The 27,995-nt window shown below is 34.6% G+C and overlaps 1 protein-coding gene and 1 long non-coding RNA gene across 4 annotated transcripts in view; one reads left to right on the plus strand and one right to left on the minus strand.

The window, feature by feature from the left end:
• Positions 1-27,995, plus strand: part of LOC115209960 (mRNA-decapping enzyme 1A-like) — a 369,797-nt gene that overhangs the window by 221,255 nt on the left and 120,547 nt on the right. The window lies entirely within an intron of this gene.
• Positions 225-27,954, minus strand: LOC118762605. Its single transcript, XR_004998361.1, has 3 exons — positions 27,943-27,954; positions 20,857-21,110; positions 225-310 (listed from the first exon to the last, which is right to left on the minus strand). It is a non-coding gene; the product is annotated as an uncharacterized LOC118762605 (long non-coding RNA).

Here is a 27,995-nt window from a genome sequence, read left to right on the forward strand (position 1 = left end):
CCCTCAGGTTCCTTCAACATTTAGAGATATGCACTTCTTTATGCAGCTGTCTTCATCCATGCATATCACATGACTTAATTAGTGCAGTCTTCTTTCTTGCACATTGCATTTGATGCCTCTTATACCCAATTTTTCTTTCAATGCATTTACATTTTGTCATACTTTGCACATCTAGCATTAAATGCTGGTTTCATTTATTTCAAAGCCTTTGCATGTCCTCTGCAGTCACAGCCCACGCTTTGCTACTATGTAGCATAGCTGTTCATACCCAGGCATCATACAATTTTCTTTTCACTGTGAGGAAGAGGCCCTTCTTACCAACAAAGGTTACAACTCTCTGAACTTTGTCCAGTTGGTTCTTATTGTAGCTACTATGCTTTCAGAATTGACTTTCACCTTACTGACAGCAGCTTTCTACATGGCTTGGACAGCTCCTACCTGTTACTCATCTAGCCCTAGCTTCCACAGTGACCACCAGATGAGGGAGCAAAAAACTTTGTAAAAAGGCTTTCTCCATGACAACAAATGCCGAGAACAGTGGCTTATTTTTCACTAAATGCTTCTCCTGCAGATGCCTTATTAGAAAGATAGCATCAATGTATATTGCGTGATTTTTATGTGGCACCAGCACCAGCAGAGTCACCAAGCAACTTGCAAGACAAAGACCTTTTGGCTAGGAGAGGGAGTGGTATTAAAGGAAGTAGCTTTGTGCCAGTCAGGAAGTTAAAGTTTAATAGAGGAATAGAAATAGGTGTCTTACTATACAGATATTTGGCTATGCCATTACTCATTAATATATAGAGATATACATAAAGTATATTTACATATGTAGGCGCATGTGTGTGTGTGTGTATGTGCGCAAGAGAAATTTAATGTAGTTAGACTACATTAAGTAATGCCTATTCTGTAGAAAATATACAAATGTGAATAGGATGTTTTCACACTGTCTGAAATCACTACAGCTGAAGGCTTTAAAATAAATAACTGTAGAAGATGTAGCTATATTATTCATGTTTCAGGTACATATATTATAAACACAAACATGAAAGAAAACTATCTAGAGAAAAAAGATACCAGTAAAGATAGTTGGAGTTAAATATCTAGACAACAAATGTTAAGAGCTTTTCTCAGTGTCTCTGTTATTTATTGATGAGTAACAATAGAAGTATCTGATTTAAAATAACACACTGTGAACACCATTACCAACACCACTCTCTCCCAGCCTCTTTCATATTATTCATCTTGAAATTCATTAGAATTTTCTCAAAATATAATCAAACACATGCATACTCATGTACTCATAAAAAATTATTAATAATAATAATAATGATTTCTTTAATTGGCCATAAGGGTCAAAGACATTGAAGACAAATACTAAGCAAAATACAAAAGAAACCAACAAATGATAATAATAATAATAAGAATAATAATAATAATTACTCATTCATACCATATTGTGATTTAAAAAATTTGAAATTTAAATAAATACTTTTTCTTTTAATTAAAAAAGAAAAGAATATGAAAGAATAATCAAAGAGCTCTATTAATGATAGTGTATTTCAGCTTGTATTGAACTTCTTTCTATACTGTTCTCGTCTCAATACATTCCCTACCCCACTTCCAGTTCTCTCTTTCTCTCTCCCTCCCTTCTTCCCTCTCTTTCTCTCTCTCTCCCTCTCTCTCTCTCCCTCTCCCTCACTCCCTCTCTTTCTCTCTCTCTTTCACACACACAAACAGTTATTAGAGTACATTAGTAATAAAAAAAATAAAACTAACTAGATATGTTTCTTGCTTTGTAATATTTAACATTCAGCTTCTTATTTTTATTATTTTCTGTCGATCAGGAATACATCCATGTTGTTGGCAGTAGTACTGCCTTATTTTACCAAATGATTCCCTTTTCCCAAAAACCAAAATAAATATGAACTAGGGTTTGATATCTCTCTCTCTCTCGCTCTCTCTCTCTCTCTCACCAAATTCTCTCTCTGACCAAATTAATGTTGATTTGTCTGCATTTGCCATACTTTTTTCTTTCCGCTCCTCTTTTTTTTTTGTTTGTTTAAATATTTTTTTCTTTGAGTTATTTATGCAAGTGTATTTTAGTCTTGTAATTTCCAAATGGATCAATCCTTTTGTCTTTACAAAAACAGCCAATGGTAGAAAAATAGCTGTTGTACATTTTATTTGTAACTCTTGTGGAATATTTGCTGCTGTTTTTGATTTCTTGTTCCTTTGCTGTATGTATTTTTGTTTTTGTTGTTGCTGTTGTTTTGTATAAATAAGGAAAGAGGGAGATAGAAACTGGCTGATAGTAACACTAATGCAGCCATCAACTAATCATGCTTCATACTAAATCAATATAAGATTTCTATTCATTTTGGCATCAAAGCTAGTCATGGATTTGGAGGTAGTGGGGCAAGACCAGTGATAGCTTCATAAAGTTGGTATATTTTAAGTAATCTTTAAGTTGGCATTATGCAATTTTATGTTATATAATTCCTTATATACTTGCTTATAAATCCTGTTAGATTAGAAGTGAAATTATTTATTAATGGTGTATATTACTGTCAGATAATTATTTTATTTCGTGTTTTGAAATGTTGGTTTTTATTATAAATTTCCCTGTGTGCATGCATGGATATGCATGTGCCTTTATCTTTTATCTTACATGTATTAAGGGTGAAATGTTATATGGATTGACTGAAACACTTCACATCTCTGACTTGCAATTGATTCCTTATATTCTGGTTGAAAAAAGAAAAGGTTTTTTACTGTATAAAAACCTAACTTTACTTAAAGCCTGGAAGGAATTAAATTATTTCCAGGAACATGGCACATGTGAATCCGATGGCCTAGTTGAAGTAATGATATTAATAATAATCCTTTCTACTATAGGCACAAGGCCTCAAATTTTGGTGGGAAAGTGCTAGTTGATTACATTGGCCCCAGCACTCAACTGGTACTTATTTTATCAACTTTGTTTCATGTTTTATTGACTCTATTTTCATGTTTTATCTTAGAAAATGAAAAATTTTAAACATTTAATTTCTTTCGTATCACAGAATAATAACAGAAAAGATAAAATAACAGTAATATCCTATAACCCACTGCAGCTTATTTATGGTTTATCATGATGAATGTTCTAAGATTTCTTTTCATTCATTTAATGTTTTTGAAAACATCATTTGTAAATATAGGTATTTATATCAAACAGTTTCCAACTGGCAGTAGGCCAGGTCATGACTTGTATAGAGACATCACTGGAAAAATTATATATAAAAATGTGTTTAAACAGTTCATTAAACACTATTTAAATAGTATATTCTGTGATATTTTATTCCTCATCACTATTATGTTGCATATATAATTGTATGAGGTTGCTATGGTGTTATAGTGTTTTTGGAGAAGGATACATGGGAGTAATATCCTGCTGAGTTCTTCAAATATTTTGTTGATAACTCAGATACGATTATAAAGAAAGAAGTCAGTAAGGTAGGCAAGTAAATATGGAAAATGAAAGTGAGCTGACAAAGACAAGTATAAATGAATGAATGTGAGAGAAACGATTAAAAGTGGGATAGGAGGAAAGAAAATGTGTGTGTGTGTACACATGCATATATAAAGCACCATTGAAAGAGTAACAAAAAACAATATCAGTGATATTTCAAATATTCATTTCTCTTACAGCCGTTTCAGTAACTCTTATGTAATATTACAACATATTTTAAAAAATCCAGAAATCAGTGACAGCAGCGAGCTGACCAGCTACAACAGTTAATGCTTTTCTTTTCACTTAGGCAGAAGGGCAATGTCCATAACAGTTTATAGGATCTCTGAAGCTGAGGGAATGAGAGAGGAAGGAAGATAGCTTTAAACCAAGGACCTGGCCTGAATCTTGTAACAGAATTGAATCCACTAAAGTTACTCAAGGACAACATGATGGTGTTGAACTAAGCAACAAATTAAGTTTATCATCTAAACAGACCACAGCAGGACTACCAGGCACAGTACTTCAGTATGATTTTACATCATCAGAGGCAGACATCAGCTTGATCATTTGGAGTGAAACAAAAGCCGTTGTTTCTGTGTAAAAATCAGCAAATAATACATTTTCTGGTGTATTTAGAGGTTTACTAAACTGCAATTAATTCAGTATAAGCATACAAAGCAGCAATGATCAAAATAAAGAGCTAGAACAAATACCACAAGGCATCTAGTCCATTGCTTTAACAATTCCACAAGTTCATTGCTGTAGACTGGTATTTTATTTTTTGACACTGGTAGGAAGAGAGAGGCAAAGTTGACCATCAGTGGAATTTGTACTCAAAATGCAAGAAACAAATGATAGCAAAATCATTACCTTTTCTGGACCTAAATTCTTAGCTATTATTCACGAGTTAGATGTTTTCAAGATAAATTGAATTCCATCATCACTTGGATTATTGGGACACCATTGAAAGCTTTGGGTTTATATAAGGTTTGGATAGAACTTTCTTGTTACCTTTTGTAGACCATTAGGAAGATTTGAACTGTACATTATTATGAAATTTGTCATTTATTTTTTCACTAACTTCAGTCATGAGATAGTGACTGCCCTGGGATATAACCTTCTTAGGTATAATCTATTACATTAACCACCAAAAATATTTTATTGAACTGAAAAGGATAAAAGGAAGTAAATCTGAGTGGGATTTCAACCTGGAACACCTTGTAGTGCAATCAAATACCATAAGATAATCTATCCAATGCTCTGCTGTTTCTACAAATCCAACTGCCATATATTTGTTATCTGTACAGAGCCCTTATCACATTGTTTACAGCAATAAATTACACCACCCCATGGTATCTATTTACAGTGTTGTTGTGTCATGTACTGGGTTATTGAAAGCTAAATTTCTTAGCTATGAACATACAAAGCAACAGTTGTAAAAGTAAATAAATATCAATCATTTGACTGGTAATCCATCACGCTATTGGTTAAAGCAGCTGTATGAGAGTTATATCCTTGTGTAAAAGAATAATAGGGAATATTTTATATATATATATATATTACTGATAAAAGAGAATTATATGTGTACATACACATGCATACTGACATACACTCTTACATTAACATGCATTTGTTTGTGTGCATATATGTTTACACACACACACATATACACACAAACAAGCACACATATATAAATATAAACTTATACATACTTACACACCTATATACATATATATGTGTTCATACACACACATATACATATGTACAATGCATGCATACACATACACACATTCATGATATTTGGCATCTGTTTGTTCATGGTTTATTACCTTGTCAATACACATTTCAAATCAATCGATAACTGCTCTTCTCTGCTTATACTATTTCCTATTCAAAACTCTTATGTTTTATTACACAGTATTGCCCAGCCTATTATAAGAAACAATGTAAACGTTTGATTTCATGAAAATTGCAATTCAAACTTTTATTTATTTATTATATTTGTCTTTATTACTTGTTAGTATGAGGATCAAGAACAATAGCCATAAAGCTTTTAGGTCCTGTTAAAGTAAGGGAAATAGGGTTAACATGATAAGGTTAATGTGGCTTTAGTTGTTAACAAGAATTTTGCTTTACAGCGATGGAGTTCTCAAATGTGATCTTATTGTATGGTACCTTGAGCAAGTTTCTTTTGCAATAGTCTCATGCTGAGCAATATCATGTCACAGGAATTTGGTAGCTAGATACTATGTGGAAGCCTGGTGCTGTGTGTGTATGTGTGTGTTTGCAATTTTTTTATCTTTTGCCAATATACACCAGTGAAAGATAAACTCATACACATATATGTGAATAAGTAACAAGTTTATATATGTGTATATACACACACACACTTACCCACATACATATATACATCCTCATTATCATCTTCATCATTTTACATACATTTTCCATACCACCAGGGTTGGACAATTCAACAAGACCCAACATGTCAGAGGCCCCTGGTTTCTATGGTTGGATGCCCTTCCTAATGCCAGTCATTTTCCAGAGTGCACAGAATATTTGGTAGCTAGATACTATGTGGAAGCCTGGTGCTGTGTGTGTATGTGTGTGTGTGTTTGCAATTTTTTTAGGCACCAGTACTCTAATGGTTATCTCGCCTTCAACTATACTAAGAAACCTTCATAAGTCCTGTGTTTTCACAGCTTGATTTCATTTACCACCCACTTAAAGACTGCAGGGTGTGACTTTGTTTTTTATGGCACCACCACTAGTAGAGTTTCCTCGTAGCTCACAATATGAAGGAGAACTTGTGTGATTGAAAAAATAGCAGTATGATGGAAGTTCTTGTAAGGATGGTACTGGAGAAAGTAACTAATGGAACATTTGGATGGTGGGGATAATGGCAAAAAGAGGGGAGAGAGGAAGCCTAAATGTAATGTCAATAATGTGTGTGTGTATACACATATACAGAGAGAGAGAGAGAGAGAGAGAGAGTAAAAATTATAATAAACATGAGATGATTGGCAATTTGCTGTGCTTTACATGACCATCCATCTAAATAAAACTGTGACTCTAGAGGCATGTTGTTTATTGTCTTTGCTCTTGCTCACAGTATATCCCAGACAAATCTTTCCCCCATAGATCATCTTCCTAACATTCCCTTCCTCCACCTGTGTTCACTCACTGCATTTCCCTCACCTCCATCTTTAATATCCTCCTTCCATGCTAGTATGGAAGGAGGATATTAGATGGTGATGGTAATAATGATGATGGTATGAGTTTAAAATTATTACATAACTTCAGGCATGTCTCAATAGAGTAGCCCTATGAACAAATGCTTTCAAGTTATGACTGTTTCATATTTTATTCAAGCGTGATGTATTTAAATTGTCTTCTTTTTTTTTAAAACAAAAAGGAAAACAAAGAAGAATGTATTAGGATATAATTTAAAAGAGATTTGGCTGTTATTTTTGGCAGACGGAACAATCAAATAAGAGGCTCCTTCATGAATGTATATTTTATCAGCTTACATGAGGAGAAAGGACCAGTATGCCTTGCTGTGTCACATACTTCTGGAATAAAGATTTTATTTAGCAAAAAGTAGCTAAAATTTAAATGGAACTACTGTAGATTAATTGCTAAAAGGCCATTACAGGTACAAGTAAGAGAGTTTCAGTGTATGGGAGTGGTGAGAAAAAAAGATTGAGAAAAATATTTAGTGCTGTGTCTAGAGTCAAGGGAATATAGTGAGGTGAATGCATCAAATAGTCTGGAATGTTAATATTGCACTTTGAGCCAATAGAAATCATATGATGCTTTTGTGGTAAAAGTAATGGCTTAGCAAAAATGGATGAGTCCAAACTAGTTAGTCTCACCCCTGTATAATCCTGAATTCAAATTTCACCACTGTTGTCTTTACCGTTCATCCTTCCAATATTAATACAATTAATATTACTAATATACTTGTATATTTCTCTATGGTATGCGCTGATTGGATTGACTGGGTTCAGTTAACTTTGCTATTTTCCTGTTAATATAAATATGTTGATCTGTAGCATCACCAAAAACTGGCATTTGGATTTACAATATCCAATATCTAAACCTTGTAGGGCAGAAACAGTCTTTTGTGTGTGTGTGTGTATGTGTGTGTGTGTCTGAATATGAAGTTAACATTGGAAGTCAAAATTGTTGATTATGTTAGAAAAGCTGATGGTCCTGTGTCTTGTCAAAAGAAATCTATATTTCTGCAATATTCTAATTGTTAAAATAACTATATTAAAAATAACATTATGATGAATAACAATTGGTTGTTACCTTTCTTCACTATATTTTATTGATGAGCTTTAGTTATTTAAAAATTTTTTCCTATTACCAACATCTGAATGCAGTTTCATCAAGTGTTCTACACAGCTGAACTTGTCTATACTATTTCCTGTGATACATTCTTATTCGTCATCAGTTATTTGCAAAGAAGTTTGCTGTTTAAAATGAGCAACTCTTAGTTGACAGCCATCTTGATAAAAAGTGTTACACAACATTATATTACATGCAATTCTTAATACTCATTAAAGAGGTTTGTTGACACTTTTTATTCACATTATCTTCTTTACATTCTGACTGAGGAATCTTCTCTTTCACATCTGGAATGTACTAAATGTAGTTCAAAATAAGTCTGGAAGGGGTTAATGAAGCTGATGGCCTTGAATATGACACAGTGAATCCTAAAATCCAGTATAAATTATCAAAGTTGCAGACATATGCACCATAACTTGCAGATTATTCTCTTATTATATCTTTATCACTGGTTTGTTTTTTTTTCATATGTATAGATAGATTAATATAGATATAGATATATGTCAACACATGCAAATATGGATAAATGGATGCAAAATGATAATTTAGTATATTTTTTTTACTGGCTCCAGTCATTGAACTGTGACATTGCTGGAAGCAATCTTTAAAGTTTTAGTCAATCATATTGGCCCTACAACTTATTTCAGTCTAGTACTTATTTTATCAATCTCCATCAACCTGCTCTGAAATTTTGCCTCACAGAAAAATTTTCCTCTGTAGAACTTGTGTAAAAACAGTGGCATCAGCAGGACTACCAGACACTGTGCTTCAATGTGATCTCACATCTTCAGAGGCAAACATCAGCATGGTCACTTGGAGTGAAGCAAAAACTTCTGTTTCTGTGTAGAAATCAGCAAATAATGCATTTTCTTATGTGTTTTGGAGGTTTACTGAACTGCAATTAATTCAGTATAAGCACATTAAACCACGAGGATCAAAATAAAGATGTGTCCATTTATTTTTAACACATTCCTGCACTCTAAAGATAACAATAATCTTTACCGTTTTGTGTGCTTATACCATATATATATATTGATATAATTACATATATTTATCTATCTATCTATGTATATATATATGTATACATATCATGGCCTTCTACACTGTTTAAGTCTTTCAAATTTCAAATTCTAGTTACTGTATGCAGCTAGAGTAGAAAGGACTTATGTAAAGTATGTACAGTAGGATCAAACCTAAAAGCACATAATTGTTGTAAAGTAAATTTTATGTGTACATATACAGCCATGCCTGCACCTACATGTACACACAAAGCACATACACATGCACACTCGTATATGCATGCACATGCACACACATGCCCGTATGAGAGAAAATGTGGTGATGAGATGCTAGAATATACCCTCAAGGTGAGGGTTGTATGAATTGTATAATCTACCCTTGTGTGGGGATCATCAGGTCTGGAGTTATCAATGAACAAAAGTTTGAAGTTCATTCATAAGGTATGCTTTTGGTTACAACAATAAGGAAGTCATTTTTCGTATAAATGGATATTGTGAGCTGGTGAAGTGTGTCTAGTTTCTCATGGAGGTAGAGTTGGCAAGTATGGCACCATGTGTGTAAGGTAAGGCTCCATGTGATGTTCGGAAAGTCTTTCCAATCACCCTGGTGCCTCTAGATGACACAAGACTAAAGGGACATGAAGTCCTACCTGTCCTACACCTGAAGGATTTGTCCAGATGACACAAGACTAAAGGGACATGATGTTTTACCTGTCCTACACCTGAAGGATTTGTTGTCTGTATTTTCCTTTAAAGTTGTTGGCTGTCCTCTCCAGGTAATGTTTTGTGATGTCATTGGATGGTATGAGGGTGGCTCTGTAGATGACAGCCTTTGATAGGCAGATTCTTTTAGTAGATTTTGGGAGTTACAAGTTGAAGTGTAGAGGAGATACTATATGAAGTGTAGAGGGGACTATGTCTGTGTCTGTTGTACCATGTACTATTAGAAGCAATATCCTGGCATATATTGTATGTTGTGTCATATTTGACTGATACAATGTGTAGGGGTGAGGGTAACTGCAGAAACTAAACAAGGTTGGAAGCACACAGTTATAAGCACAGGCATGGCTGAATGGTTGAGATGTTTGCTTCACAACTGTATAGTTTTAGGCAATCCTACTGTGCAGTACCTTGGGCAAGTGTCTTCTATAGTGCCAGGTTGACCAAGGCCTTATGAGTGGATTTGGAGTGTAGAAACTGGAAGAAGCTTGTCATAAATATATGTGTGTGTGTGTTTACATTTGTACTTCTCTGAAAATTGTTGAGCTACAAGCAGTGAGATTGTGATCATTACCCCTTTTTTTTTTGTTTTAGCAAGAAATCCTTACTTTCCTATTTCAGTAGATCTTTAGAAATTAAAATGCTATTTAAATTCTATAAAATTTTATTATTCACCCTACAGCTTTCTATACAACTCATATTGGGTTCTATTTAGATTTTGGTATCTTTGATTTTTGAGTCAAGAGATTTTCATCCCCCCCTCTCTTTATACACACACACACACACACAGAGGCATTGTTCCAAAACCATCATCAAAATCCTGATGAACGATGGTTGTATGATTAGTGCTGATGAATTTAAGAAAGACAGTGATGGTGGGTTAGTATGTGTGGTGCATCTATCCTTTTCCCAATGCTTGCACAAATTGTAAACAATAGCTGATGATGATTATGATTGTCCATTTATTGGTTTTAGTCATTGGACTGTTGTTCTACAGCTGAGTCACCTACAAAGGTTTTACTCAATCTTATCAATTCCATTATATTCATCTGGTACTTATTTTGTTGTCGTCTGCTTAATAAATTGTTCAGTTTTACATTTTTAATGGGAAGGGGTGTAATTCAATCCACCAGTAATTCAATTCCACCAAATGATGTCAATGGTCATCTTCGAACCCGAAGGACGAACATTATTGTTATAACAAATGAACAAAGACTTTTCTACTCTAGGCACAAGGCCCGAAATTTTGGGGGAGGGGGCCAGTTGATTAGATCAACCCCAGTACGTAACTGGTACTTAATTTATTGACCCCGGAAGGATGAAAGGCACTGAAACAAACAATATATATGGGAGTGCAGGTGTGTGTGAATGTGTATGTATGTGTAATATATATACAGATATACATGTGGGAATATATATATTTGACTGTGGCCATGCTGGCCTGTAGTCGAGCAAATCGACCCCAGGACTTAGTCTTTGTATTAGTATTTATTCTATCAGTCTCTTTTGCTGAACCACTAAGTCACAGTGGCGTAAACACACCACCATAAGTTGTCAAGTGATCTTGTGGGGACAAACACACACATGCATTTATATATACATATACGACAGGCTTCTTTCAGTTTCTGTCTAACAAATCCACTCACAAGACTTTGGTTGGCCTGAGGCTATAGTAGAAGACACTTGCCCAAGTGCCACGCAGTGGGACTGAACCTGGAACCATGTGGTTCGTAAGGAAGCTACTTACCACACAGCCACTCCTTCGCCTACTATATATATATATATATATATATATATATATATATATATATATATATTATATGTATATATATTATATGTATATATTGCGTCTGTCTCTGAATATTTGATAATGTGGACATAATTTTTAGTAATGTGAAGCTGAATATTATTAAATACATATAGCTCGAACTAAATGTGTTGGAGGTTACTTTCATTTGTTCATTCACTTGTATGTATGTATAACCAGTTTATATAACTACCTGAATATGACTACATTTGTCAGATAATTTGCAGGATACAGCTGTTGGCAACATGTGTTCACAAAGTTTCCGACTCAGTGACTTAGAAAGAGCAGATAGGTAAAATAATACATAGAGACTTGATATTAGGATCAATGGCCACTCCCCTGCTTGCCTATATACCTGTTGCCAGTTAAGTGTATTTCCCTTCAATTATTGATTTCTGACAGACACAAGGCTATAGATTTCTGGGAAAAAGGAAAAGAGATTATGTGATGTTCATACCTTTTCTGGGGACTAGGATTAATATGTATATGTGAGTGTGAGTGTGCAATATGTATGTTATACACACACACACACACACGTGCTAATAACCAATAGAGAAAATGACTGTTCAACCACTGCATTAATGGATAAATATTCTTTATTTGTGGGTAACCAATAATATTCTCATCCAAAGTACTAACATTCCCATGTGGTACAATTGTAAAGATCTCTCTCTAGGTAAAACCATTGGTAGTCTCGTTAACCCACAAATAAAGTATATATCTGATTGTGTGTGTATGTATATCTTAAGAATACATTAATGTCATAGGGATGGAAAAAGACAATATATGAATTGAAATCAGATTAAGAACTTGGCTCCCTAGATGCTTGTCTCAGATCTGCAGCACAGAGATATCATTATTATTAAAATTGTTATTTCAAATTGACTGAAGGTGACTGAGTGGGAGACAAGATGACTTGTGGATTTAGTTACATACCTTTATGTTCTGATTTCAAGTTCTGCCAGAATCAGATTTGCCTTTCATCCATCTAGTGTCGATAAAATAAGATACCAGTCAAGTACTGGTCAATTTATATGGCTCTTTCTTCTCCCAAAATGAGTGACTTTATACTTACACATGAACTTATTGTTATTATTAATGATATGATGAGATATCACTTGAATCCAGTAAAAATGCCAACTGGTATTTTATCAACCCCAATAAAATGACTTTAGTAACATTTTTTACTTTAAGGATGGAGGAAAAAAAAAAATATATTGTGTCTAGAACTCCTAAGATCTTTGCTAATTCATTACCTTAATAATCATGATAATGGTTTCAAATTTTCACACAGTGATGGGGATCAGTCAATTATATCAACCCCAATGCTCAACTTCTTCTTATTTTTTTGACTCGGAAAGGATGGGACGCAAACTCAACCTCCACAGAATTTGAACTCGGAATGTGAAGACTGTTGAAATACCCCTAAGCATTTTGTCTGGCATGTTAATGATTCAGCCAGCTTGCCACCTTAGACAACAACAATAATGATAATATCTTTTATTTGCCACCAGAACAAAGGATGAGGGGGATAGTACAATGACAGACATAAAGTGTGGGGATTTACATATAATGAAATGATAAAAAAAAAAAAATGAAAGTATAACACAATATACAATGAAACAAAGAAGGGAAGTATAATAATTTTTAATAGTCACAAATTGTTAAGGAAGAGTGTAAAGTTAATTGATTCTAAAAGATAATGAAGTCAATGGATTGGATTTGACCCCAGTGCTTAACTAGTATTTTATTTTATTAGACCAAAGAGGATGACAGGCAAAGTTGACCCTGGCAAAATTTGAACCTAGCATACATCTGTTATAAACTACATGTTTTATAATAATAGCTTATCAGGTACAAAGTTACACATATAGTGAGACGGAGTAGAATTGATTATATTGATGTCAGTATATAAATGAAGGGTGAAAATGGAAATAGGTCCTATGAAAAAATGTTAATTCCAAATACAAAATAGTAAGGCTAATTATTTTCATGCATTTAATGCAGCATTATATTGTTGTTTCAGAACTCTAATGATGATTTCTTACCAAAAAAAAAAAAGCACCAGACTAGAAATTTGAAAACGAAATAAACTTTGGTACATATTTTATGGATTTTCATGGAATGAAAGAAAATTTAACTCCAGAAGGATTCAAATTTAGAATTTAAAAGAACACATCTAAATACAAGAATAGGCACATCATACTTTTTATGCTGCATTTTCTCAATACAGTAATACAATCTTCATAATGCATAAAAAGTAACAATAGAAATAGCATTATGAAAATCAACAAAAATGAAAATTACAACTCATGTCCTAGCAACAGTCCATCGACCCTTCTGCTATATAACAATGTGGTAACACCTGTTGAATACAGGCATATACCTAGTGTTACTATGAAAGCTCATGAGCATGCGTAAAAAGTTATGATAGTAACATTTATAGAGAAAGAAATAAGATTATGTGACAATCATGCTTTTTTAATCTCATTATTGAAATTATATGAAATATCTTTAACTGAAAATCAAAACTAGGTCATTAGCTTGCAATTTTTTTCATTTGCTGAATAACACATGCCCTAATTTCCAAGTACTTTTGAAATTATTCCATTGTGTTCTTTATTTTTATTTGGTGTGTTTGCTTTAATTAATAATCCAAGGAAAAGTTTACTTCTTATTTTGAGGAGTGCGTACAGTAGGGACTATTTTAAGGCTTTATCATCATAATGCTATAATCTGAAACCTTAGTCACTTTCTCATAATTGATTCCCTGATTCTTAAGATGTGTCCTATTGCTTGTGTGAAAACTCATAACCTTTTACAAGTATCACTGGTATATGTTACCATTTACAAATATAAACTAATTACTATGGACTATTAACAAGTGCAAGTTATTGTTGTAAAATGGTTATACTGCTAAATATTTTTCCAATAGATCTTTGGTTTCAAACTTTGTGATAGAGGTTGTGTTTCACCTTTTTTCACAACTTGACCCTTTTTAATAAACCAGAAAATATGTAACAATCTTAGGCAAGTTGACATCTCTTGGCCACAATATTTTCTTCATATATCAGAAGCAAACAAACTTTGTTTCTACCCTATCAGCTTAGAGTGCACGAGGTCTAACTATGACAAAGAAAAAATCAAAAGAATATACAAAGGAGCTCTTAGGAAAATTAATAGACCTTATTACTTGGGATGTGATACAAATGAATCCAAAAGACGAGTCTTTGTTGACTAGCTTATTATTGCTAGCTTATTATATAATTCATCTGTCTTTGATCAGACACAAATTGTTCATGTAATATTTGTCTTTAGAATAGCATTAGCCATCTCTTGGGACAGAACAATATATAGTTGATCATGCACAAGACATTTTAAATTACTTACGCAAAACAAGAACTAATATGTAGCATGACAGTCTATTCTACTATTTCTGTGGTCAATACTTATTTTCAAATTTACAGACAAAATAATGGCAATTTTCCTTAGAATGATTCAAATATTTTTGCCTTAATAAAGACTAGTTTATAATTGTTATCTATTGTAGATGTGTATGTGATAATAAATTTTCAATGACCAATTTCCACCAAATTTTGTCACTGTAGAAAGATAGCTACAATCTCTATATCAATGTAATTGTTGCAGCTGTATTTTTCTCTTATGAATTTTTAAGTTTAGAGTCTGCATTATGCATTGACAACAGTCAAAATATTGATTTGATTTATCAGCATCTTTATATAATTTTCAAACATATGTTATTCTACTGTAAACAGCTTTGCCAACAGCTTTCTCATACTACCAACACCACCACTACCACAATGTTCAATAAAACTGTACTTGAATTTATCTCCTGTCTTTCTTTTGAAGGCGGTCAGTTTTCCTTTCTATTTCTTGTTTCGTATTTTTTTCTTCCCAAGTCTTTATAATAATGTTTTTAAAGAAGGATTAAGTTATATTTGGTTTGCAATTCAATTGAAGTTTGCTTTTTAACTGTCTTAAAAACATGGTTAGAGCAAGCTGTGATACAAGAAGCATAATCCTTCCCATAACATAATGTCAATGAGCAACTGTGAAGGTTGCAATGGAAAAATTCATAAATCTTTTCAAACAGAAAGCAAAAAAGACGATTGATAAATTCTGTGACACAGAAAAGATAATCAGTGTAAAGATCCCTGATGGATAGGAAATATTCTGAGAACTTTCTTTTGCCAACATAACAGGCTTAGCTCTTATTCTCCTCTCTTTCTCTCTCGTGTACATGCGCTTATATTATTTTATTGAAAACTATCTACAGAAGTTAGTTTTGTAGCTATATCATGAAATCAATAAATATATGACAATCAGTATAGCATGTGTCCATTACTATAGTTTACTAAGTGGAACTAAGAAAATAATTCATGTCAGCATTATGAATAATACTGTTTATCCATGTATCTCCCAGTACCCTTTGTCTGTCCCTTGTACAAAAAATAATTTTCTTTCAATCTTTCTTTTCATTTATCTATTTATTTTTCTGTGCTATCTACCCAGCAATATATAACACTTGAATTTACTTAGCTCATTGCAGATGATAATTAGGATTTAGTTTCTTTATTAATATTAAAGTCATATATAAGAAAGGAAAAAAAAAATCCCTGATAGAACTGACCTCACTGATCTTTGACTTAAATTTTATATATATATATGTGTGTGTGTGTGTGTGAGCGCTGCCAAAGCAACTTTGATTGTATATAATGAAGCGGTGAAGTTACTAAAAGAAAAACTTTTCATGTGCTGTAACTATTCAAAGCTGTCATTGAAACACTCTTACCAGCTTAACCAAAAATAGAATACCTGTAACACCATAACTACAATCGTGCATAAGGAATGCACCTAGATGCCAAATTAGTTATGTTTAGTAAAGGTAGATTTCTGAGACATGCCTTTCACACTTGTTTGCTTTCTATTTATTTAACTCATCTGATAACATGGTGATTTCAGCTTCAAAGCCTGGAGCTATAATCTGCATGCACCATTTATATTTCTCTATTATTTCTTATTTAGGAGAACTTATAGCAAATATATTGTAACTACATTGTTGTTTGTTCCCTTTCACTGAAGAATTAATAATATTTCTCCATAATATTGGCTTACAGCTTAGTCCAGGCATTAAGTATTTAGATTAGATACTTAATTGGTATTCTCTATTTAGCTCTGCAAGCTTTACAGTGAGTCTAGTTAATAGTGATGACCTACAACTATGCTATATCCATAGCCAAGGAATTTAACTTTCAATAACCCACTCAAGTAGATAGATGATATAAGTTGTTAAAATTCTTTCTAGCAAGCAGAAGGGGCTCTGAATAATTTGTAAATGTTTTGCTAGCTTACAGTACTGGGTTCATATTTTCCAAAGTGTTTGCAAAAGACAATGAGAGATAACTTACTTTGTATTCAGTCTTCAATTATTATGGAAAAAATGTCTTAAGAATCCAAGGGTTTGGGGAATTCACTTATATGTTTCAAAAATAATTAACTGAAGCTTTTCACTAGATATGTATAGTTTCCTTCCCAGCAGATAATCCTAAAATAGATTCTTATATAGGTTTTGGCCAGAGCTGGCCCAGGACAATCATTTGTATTAACTTTAACAATTAATTGCATTTGCTTCAATTTTCTTTTCCACTTTCATATCACAATATCATCATACACTTTTTTGACCATTCTCTTTCTCTCTGTCCCTCAATATCTCTCTCTATATAAACGGCAGTTTGTCTGTGCGTGTTTCTGTGTGTCTGTTTGCTTGTACCCTCACCCTGACCACGGCTTTCAACCGATTCTGATGAAACTTGACACACACATAGCCCAATGTCATAATTCAAAACTAACGCAGCGAAAATTTTGAAAAGTTCCCCCAGTTCTGAAAAAAATCGATAAATTCGACATGGGGTCGAGAATCAGAAACACAAACCGCAAACTGTCTAGGGGACGCAACTCCACCTTTTTTTACTCTCAAAAAAATTTACCATAATTTTTTTCCATTTTTTTGCTATTTTTTGGCTATAACTCTCTAAAAATGCTTTATAGTTATTTCCCTTACAAACCTGAGCAACGCCGGGCGATACTGCTAGTGTATACATACATCTGTGTGTGTATTTGTGGATGAGATACACACACACACACACACACACACACACATATGCAGAGAGAGACAGAGAGAGACTGGCAGATTCAGTTGATAGTTAGATATTATCTGTCTATAATACTATCTGCTGAATTTGTCAGTTCACATCCTTCAACAGAAATGTATAAAGATGACATTTAGTAACCCTACTTTACAGCATTTACTTATTCACTTTGCTTACTCAGAGTAGCCATGTTTATTTTTGTTTACAGGGAGCCATGCATACATGTATGTACATACACACATCTTCATGGATATAATCAATATGTTGTAATGTTACTTAAGAGTTTACTGAAACAGCTGTAAGAGAAATGAATGTTTGAAACATCACTGATATTGGGGTTTTTTACCCTTTCAATTGCATTTTATATGTGCATGTACACACACACACACACACACTCACACACACACATTTTCTTCACTAATTTTTTTCTCCTATCCCACTTCTGGCCATTTCGCTCATATACATTCGTTCATTTATGTTAGACTTTTGCAGTTCATTTTCATTTTCCATATTTACTTGCCTATCTTACTGACTTCCTCCTTTACAATCATGTCTGAGTTATCAACAAAATATTTGAAGAACTCAGCAGGATATCACTCCAGTGCATCCTTCTTCAAATACTCTGTAACATCATATCAGCCTTATTGAGAATTAAATATGCAACATAATGGTGGTAATGAGGAATAAAATATCATACACTATACTGTTTAAACAGTTTATTAAAACACCTTAATAGTGTTTAATGAACTGTTTAAACATATTTTTATATATGAATTCTCTAGTGACGTCTCTATACAAAGCATGACCTGGCTTACTGCCAGTTGGAACCTGTTTGAGATATACCTATATTCTCTAGTATTACAAATGATGTAATGAACCTTGTAACATTCCCTACAATAAAACAGCAAGATGTATTCAGCACTTCATTGTTCTTAACTGCATTAATATCATTTTTTTCTGTTAGTCCAACAAAGTAACACAGGAAACTACATTAATGTTTTCTTTATATAATATGAATTAAATATAAGATGTCTTCAATCCTTTGAACCATTCACTCTGACTTGTTCACAGTGAAGATGAAAATGTAGAGATGATGACTGTGCATTTTCCTTGACAACATTATGATAGATTTTAGTCTAATAGTTGAAAGTGAATATTTAAATAAAAGCAAAGATCCCATGCACTTCCTGTAATGTATTTGTAGTGAGCTGTTGCTATAAGTTGATAAATTAGCTGCAGTCTTGTGTTGTCCACCCTCATTATTCATTATCATATAATGGCAACATCATTGTATGATAATGATGTCACTGTTCTCTCATTTGTGATAAAACAAAAATAATAGCCTCTTATAAACTCATACTTAAGTTTTATTTCTGTCTGATCTAATTAATATGTCCTTGATAAAATGGCAAGATGGCAAGTGGATGAACTATTGGGCTATGTGCTCAAAGGTTATGAGTTCAAGTCTCTATACATATGCTTTAGAGTAAAACATTTTACTGTACATTTCTTCAGTTTATTTAACTGTTACTAACTGGTACAAAATAGATTTGAATTGACCAGCATCCTGTTCAGAGCATGGCTTATCTCTCATCTACTTAACTGTATGAAATCAAGGTTGTGCTCTGACCAATAAAAACCTCTCAGAGTTCAGAATTGGATAAGGATAAAGATCCTTCCCTAGTCATTTAGATTCATTGGGCCAGTTTCCCAGTTTCTGTAGTGCATATATTAACCCTTGAATGGGATGCCAGTCCATCACAGGATTACTCACTTTTTGCCAGCTGAGTGGACTGGAGCAACTTGAAATGAAGTGTTTTGTTCAAAAACACAACACATCAACTGGTTCAGGAACTGAAACTACAATCTTACGATCATCAGTCCAATACCTTAACCACTGAGCCACATGTCAGTCAGAATTCAAGAAACATTGGTATTTTATATTACAATTAACCAACAAGAGAAATGATCTTCTTGATATTCCATTAAATACTTGAGGACAAGGTACTAAATCTCTCTTCCTGATTCAGTATCCACAAATGCCACAGGTTTACATTGCACTTTCTTAATAAAGTTGAGCTCTTCATAAAGTTTAGATATTCTGCTAAGATACTAATATACAGCTGATGAAAATATTTTTCTTAAATAACAGTAATAGGCAACTTTTGATATCATCATCTCTACATTTTCATCTTCACTGTGAACAAGTCAGGGTGAATGGTTCAAAAGATTGAAGATATCTTATATTTAATTCATATTATATAAAGAAAACATTAATGTAGTTTCCTGTGTTACTTTGTTGGACTAACAGAAAAAAATTATATTCTACTCTGAAGGAATATGCTCTTAACAAAAATGTTGTATACTATCATTATCATCATCATCGTTTAACGTCCATTTTCTATGCTGGCATGGGTTGGACGGTTTGACTGAGGACTGGCAAACCAGTAGGCCACATCTACTGCTGGATGCCCTTCCTAATGACAACCACTCCAAGAGTGTAGTGGGTGCTTTTTACGTGCCACTGGCACAGGAGCCAGTCGGGGCAGGTGGGGCTGACATCAACCACATTCAGATGGTGCTTTTTACATACCACTGGCACAGGGAGCCAGTCAGGTGGCACTGGCAACGACTCATGCATGAATGGTGCTTATTGCATGCCACTAGCACAAGAGCCAGTCAAGCATTACTGGCATCAGGCACAACTACAATTTCCATTTTTGATTGTGATCTGATTTTTGATTTAACTTGACTCAATAGGTCTCCTCAAGCACACCATGTCACTCAAAGATTCAAAAGGTACTTTTTAAATGGGCTGGTTATGCGACACTGGTATAGGCTATGGCTGTGATCTCACATTACTTGCCGGGTTTTCTCAATCACAGCATATCTCCAGAGGTCTCGGTCTTTTGTCATTGCCTCTGTGATGCTCAACATTCAAAGGTCATGCTTCACCACCTCATCCCATGTCTTCCTGGGTCTCCCTCTTCCACAAGTTCCTTCCACTGTTAGGGAGTGACACTTCTTCTCACAGCTCTCCTCATCCATATGCAGCACAGGACCATACCAGCACAGTCGTCTCTCTTGCACACCACATCTGATGCTTCTTATGTCCAACACTTCTCTCAGGGCGCTTACACTCTGTTGTGTGTGCACACTGACATTACACATCCAGTGGATCATACCAGCTTCATTTCTTTCAAGCCTACACATCTTCAGCAGAGATGGCCCATGTTTCACTGCTGTGTAGCGTGGCAGTTCACACATGTGCATCATACAATTTACCTTTCACTCTACCTTTGTCACCAGTAGAGGTAAGAGCTTTCTGAACTTTGCCCAGGCTATTCTTATTCTAGTAGCAATGCTCTCTGAGCATCTACCCCACTACAGACTTGGTTAATTGGGTAGTGGAAGCTATCAACTACTTTTAGTTTCTCCCCCTGGCATGTGATGGACTTTTTTTATGAGCATCTATGGTGTTTATTGCCCATGTGCATCTGACGCACACAAAAGCTATCATCGTGGTTAACCTTCCTTTGATGTTGCTGCACCTCTTATGCATCCATAGCTTACACTGGGTACATCTTATGGAGTTTCTACCTACACCTTTTCTATAGATCGAGCAGGGCCATCTACCTGAAGGGGTTTGTGATGTGTTCGCCCTCCTCCTTACTTGGACTTTGGTCTTTGCAACATTGACTCTAAGGTCCTTTGATTCTAAACCTTGCTTCCACACCTGAAATTTCTTCTCTAGTTCTGGTAGTGATTCTGCTATGAGAGCAAGGTCATCAGCATAGAGGAGCTCCCATGGGCAACCTGTCTTGAATTCCTCTGTTACTGCCTGGTGGACTATGATGAATAAAAGGAGGCTGAGGGCTGATCCTTGGTGAACCCCTACATCTACACAGAATTCTTCACTATACTCATTGCCAACCCTTACCTTACTAACAACATCCCTGTACAGGGCCTGTACTGCTCTTATTAACCACTTGTCAATCCCTAGTTTCTGCATCACCCACCAGATAAGGGATCAGGGGACCCTGTCAAAGGCTTTTTCCAAGTCAACAAAAGCCAAGTATAGGGATTTATCGTTAGCTAGGTATTTCTCCTGCAGTTGCCTTACCAGGAATATAGCATCAGTGGTGCTTCTACCTGGCACAAAACCAAACTGCATCTCATCTAAGCAAACTTTCTCACTAATTAGTTGGGCTATGACCCTCTCTGTGACCTTCATCACCTGATCTAGCAGTTTTTCTTGAAGTCTCCTTCTGTGTCTCCTGATTGATTAACTTTTAAATATATAGATGGCCTCAAACCTTAGGTATTCAGTGAATAATGAAATGAGATGTGCCAAGCAGTAATTATAATAAAATGCACTTAATCATTGTTTCATTAACCCAACCCTCAAAATAACCTGAATTTTACAGTTGTGCAAAATGAAAACCAGGAACTAATGAACCTTCTGGCAAACTAAGAGAAAAGAAATACTGTGCAGAATGATTATGAGATAGGGGATAAGTGCATCTAACTGAAAAATAGTAGATAGTTAGTGAAAAACACATCAACAACAGGAGCACTATCCAGAGGATGCAAGAGATTTTGAGGTTCATCTAAGATTGGACATAGTCATGGGCCATTTGGAAAGATCCTGTTTGTTGGTGGTGTTTGAACTCAGAATATTGTTAAAAGAAACAAAATGATTCACGGCATTCAATCTGACACGCCATCATTTTTACCAATTCACTGCCCTCACTAATGAAATCAAATATTGACAATCCATGCGGAATGTTGGGAAATCAATTCTTGAAGTGTAAGTAAAGAGAAAACAGAAGCAGTTAATGAATTCCAAAGTAATGTAAAAGCATTCAATGGTGTTTATCAATTTTATTATTATTATTATTATTAGTAGTAGTAGTAGTAGTAGTAGTAGTAGTAGTAGTGGTGTTTTCTTTTATTTGCCACAGAGGCATCAAATGAGGAGAACATTACAAGGACAATTAACAATTTCTGTGCAGGCTTACATAAAAAGATGAGGAGGAAGAGATGCGTTAAAAAGCATTCAAAGTATACAAAATCTGTAAACACATGGATGATGAGTTCTCTTAATACAGGAGAGCTTCCAACTAGGGTCAATCAAGGAACCCCACAAATCCAGGACTGCCTTGACCACCAAAGGCACAAACCCTCACCCATCTGTCATTCCCTAATCTACAGGTGCATGCTTTGAGTTGTTCCATTAACCCTGACAATTTTTGCCACAGTCACTCACCTTTTGAGAAATTCACTCGGGGTAGTAACCATAGTGGTCCCATGCCTGAAAGTCCTCTGAAACTAGTTCATTCTCTTATAGTTTCCCTGAGAATTTCATTGCTCTTACCCACTACCAGTTATTGCTAAACTAAATCTACATAGCCTCAGTACATCAATCTACATAGCCTCTGCATCAACAGCCACAGCATACCAAGTTTACTGACAACAGATGTCTTATCTGATCATGGAATGCATTCCTTTCATAGGAAGTAGAAATGTAGATATCCCAATCTGCTCAAATGGAGGCTGGGACAAGACAGTGAGTTATGATGGAAGTAAAGTAGGCATTCACCACCTCTGTTTAACTTTTTAGGGATAGCTTCCTTTCAGCCTATTTCTGAGTGAGAATAGCCACTGTGCTCATAACCTCATCCCAGTTCCTTTCTACCTGAGGTCTGGACTAAATCAGACCCTGAGTAGTTTAAGCAGTACAGCTGTTTAGCAAAATTTGATGCTGTTCTATAATATAGACTTGCTCTTCCTGGTGCCAAGCTGTTAAGCCTACCAACTTGTCCAGATTTATCTTTGGTTCTGCTATTATCTCATACTCTTTTAGAATGGGGACAACTACTTCCACTTCTGTAGGATTGTCATTATGCTGATATCATCTGCACATGCTGTTACAGCTCTTCTATATCCTAATTCAAAAGGAATGCCCTTTAAGAATTCTAGCTTCCACAGCAAGGGCTCATGGATCAGCACTTATGAAAGAGATAAGAGAAGACACCTCTGACAGACAGAGAGCATGATGTGAAAAAGTTTGAGAAGTAGCCATTCACTTTATCCACCAAGCAAGTGCAACTGTGCATTATTGCAATCCAGTTTCTGAAAACATTTTATGATTATTCTACCAAAAGACCTCTTTCAGTAATAATAACAATAATAATAATGATAATCCTTTCTGCTAAAGGCATAAAGCCTGAAATTTTAGAGGAGGTGTTAAATCGATTATGTCAACTACAGTACTCAACTGGTTCTTATTTTATCAACCCTGAAAGGATGAAAGGCAAAGTTGACATCAGCAGAATTTAAACTCAGAACATAAGGACAAGCAAAATGGTTTCAAATTTTTCCACAAGGGCAGCCATTTTGGGGAAGGGAATGAGTCAGTTACATCAATCCCAAAAGGATGAAACACAATATCAACCTCAGTGGAATTTGAACTCAGAATGTAGTGATGGGTGAAATACCGCTAACAATTCTGCCAGCTCACTGCCTTAATAATAATAATCCTTTCTATTATAGGCACAAGGCCTGACATTTGCAGGGAGGTGGGGTAAATCGATTACATCAAACCCAGGGCATGACTTGTATTTATTTAATCGACCCCGAAAGGATGAAAGGTAAAGTCGACTTTGAATTCAGAGCATAGTGATGGGTGAAATTCCACTAAACATTTCATCCAGTATGCTAACGATTCTGCCAGCTTGCCACCTTAGTAATAATAATAATAATAATGATAGGGTAACTATTCTCACTCAGAATTAATTAAGAAAGAATTAGATAGTTAAAAAGAACCGTAGGCTGCAGGCAGCAAGCCTGCTACACATGCAAGACTCCAGAAGTTACAACAAACATCATCAATAAAAAGAATGAATAATAATAATAATCCTTTCTACTATGGACACAAGGCCAGAAATTTGGGGGGAGGAGTATAGTCAATTACTTTGACCCCAGTGCTCAACTGGTACTTATTTCATTGATCCCAAAAGGATGAAAAGGCAAAGTTGATGTCAGTGGCATTTGAACTCAGAACATAAAGACAGATGAAATGCCCCTAAGCATTTGTCCTGTGTGCTAAGGGTTTTGCCAGTTTGCCACCTTAATAATAATAATCCTTTTTATTTTGGCATAAGACCTGCAACTTTGAGGGATGGGAAAGTCAATTATATTGACCCCCAAAAGGATGAAAAGCAAAGTTAACCTCAATGGAATTTGAACTTAGGGTGTAAAGGACAAACTGCCACTAAGCATTTTGCCTGATATGTTAACAGTTACACCAGTTACATAATTGGTTACAAGGGATGCTACATCATCATCATCATTACAAAATATACAAATGGAGTTGCAAAATGTGTAGGGGTGTACATATATGTATAATATATAAATAGGTAATGGGACAAAAAAATGTAATGTAGAATATATTAATACAGGTAAAATATTTAGTATACAAAACAACCTACCCACAAAGAGATGAGAAACTGCCACCTAGGTAGGATCAGGGTGCTACTCCAACTACCTTCCAAACATATGTCCTCTTTTATACCTCTCTTTCTGATTCTGTGTCTCTGTCTTTCTCTCCTTTTCCTTCTCCCATTTAATGTTGGTGATGGACTTTTTGATAGTCTTTTCGTACTCTCTATTTATTCTCTCTCTCTTCCCCCATCTTGTCTATCATTTTGTCACTTTTTTGTTCATTCTTCCTTATCCCAATAACATTTTCTTTATGTCTGTCTTCTGTTGCTGCCCCCCCTCTCTCTCTCCCCTCGTTCATTCATATGCAGTTGAGGTATCCATTCATTTGAATACTGTCTCATTCTTTTGCAATAACAACATAGAAACAGAGTTGTCAGGACAAATAACTGTACATCTATGTTAGATTTTTGTTCAGAATTTTTCCGAGGGAGGCAAATGTTTCGAGAAAAATATCAGAAAAACAAATTCTTCTTTTTGCATGAAATACCTCTTTGCTGCTTGTCTAACTACTATGTACATTTTATTTTTTACCTTATTTTTGTGTTATTGATTTCCTAGTAATTTCTAAGGCATCATTGATTGTACTATGGCTTCAATTGATATATATATATAATGACCTTTATTAGATTATATATGTATTTTGTTGCTGTTGTTATAACAGTAGTAGTGATGGTGGTGGTGGTCGTGGTGGGGTGGGTGGAAGGTTTGACCTTGTTGCTGTTGTTAATATTGTTCTTCAGAGTTTCAAGCAGAAGCTGCATAGTTTGGAATGATTTTTGTGCATGTTGCAATGTATGAATATGCAACATATCTATAAAGTGTTTAGTATATGAATCTTGAAGTATACATATAAATTGCATTATACACATACATATGCACAGTACACATACACACACACATGCACACACATGGATAAAATCTCCCAGACAAAATTATATCCATGTGCACATAATTATGCAGATATACACATACATGTACACATTCAAGCATGCTCATATCAATGCAAGCACATACACAGAGAAATGTACATACATGCACATGCGGAACTATTTGGCTCAACATGTTAAGCTAAACTAAAAGGAATACATATCTTTCCCCAATTCACGGTTGAGTGATTGGTGAGAGAATTGGCATTCAAGTAGAAAACACATGCACCAACAATTCATAAAAATTTTTAATCATGATTAAAACATATATATGTATATCTAAAATTCGTGTGTTTATGTGTGTGTGTGTATCTGTGTGTGTGTGTGAATGTTTGTTTTTATGTAAATTTATATGTAAAAAACAGCTGAACATTAAATTAAATGATCACTCAGTAGATTTTTGTAGAGTTCCATCATTATCATCATCATCATCATCATAATTTTAATGTCTACTTTTTCCTGCTTGCAAGAATCAGAAGAGAGTGTGTTGAAGCAGAGTTTCAATGGCCAGATGCCCTTCCTACCACCAACTCTTCTTATTTCCAAGCTGGTTTAATAATCTCCTAGTCAAATCCATATACTTACATACCCGTACATGTGCATATATACACACACATACATATAAAGAAACATACATGTGTGTGTGTGTGTATGAAAATCCATTCATGCACACACACATGTATACACACACATATATACAAACATTTACCTACCTACTACACCTATCCACATGTACATTCCTACAGTGAGGATTTTTAGAAGTACACAAGCAGGCATCTACTTTTGTGCACACTCCAGTTTAAATGTATTTGCGTACATATATATTTATGTCTTTATATGTGTATATATATGTGTATGGATCTTTATACACACACGTACTTATGTATGTTTCTTTGAGTGAGTGTGTTTGTGTGTGTTTATATTTACAATATATCAATAGTAAATCGAAGACTTTTCTGGTTCTAATTAGAGAACTTTTGTACGCAGACAATATTGACTTTGTAGCACATACAAAATATGTGCAGGTCAATGTGGACAGATTTTCTGCTTCATGCAATGTCTTTGGTCTAACTATAAGTTTAAAATATGCCAAAGCAATGTCCATGCTGGCACCTGGTGAATATGGAGCCTAATATCTATATGAGAAACACAAGATTATGTGTGGTGGATACATTTCCATAATTGGGAAGTACTCTATCTAGAGATTGCAACCTGGATTCTGAAATTATTTGAAGATCAAAAAGCAAGTTTTGCACTTGGCAAACTTAAGGAAAAGTTATGGCTAGATAGAGATATTACAATCTGAGGAAATGACTACAACATAAACTGAAGTAATGATACAAGGAATGTTAACTTAGTGAAATTGAAAATAGATGTTCAGTTCTGAGAAGAGAAAGTGACTGATAGGTAGGAAAGTATTGCTAGCTTGAACCAAAAGACAGCATGCATTAGCTTTGAGCTAACCAAACAGCGGCATGCACATTTAAAATGTACTTTGAGAAAGGGAGGAATCACACATGCACCAAATGAGATTAAAAATTGGAAATGCAGTCTTTGTGACCAACATATCCTGTCAAAAGCTGACTACATGAGCCACATGAAATCGCACAATAATTTGTGAAATCAAGTTGCATTTAACAATAATTCTCCACCTTTTTTATGATAGTATGTATAGTAAGCAGAAAATCTGTTAGAGCTACTATGGTTTGAAATGGCACATGAATGTAAGATTACTATACTATAAGCTCCATAAACCCTGCAGAAGTTTTGAATCCTATATGTTACATAGGTTTCAAGCCTTGCAGGTCAACTGCTTCTCTTAAAGTTCATCTCAGAGCACACCAGCAAAATGGAGATTATTGGGATGATGTAGATTAATCAGAGATGGCTATCATCTGTCTAAATGAAGCAATCATAATGTATGGGTATGTGTGTTTATGAATGCTTACACATATATATATATATCAGAAGCATATGTATACAAATGTATGTGTGTGTATTTAT

This window comes from Octopus sinensis, linkage group LG3 (genome assembly GCF_006345805.1).
Source record: "Octopus sinensis linkage group LG3, ASM634580v1, whole genome shotgun sequence".
Lineage (NCBI taxonomy): Eukaryota > Metazoa > Mollusca > Cephalopoda > Octopoda > Octopodidae > Octopus > Octopus sinensis.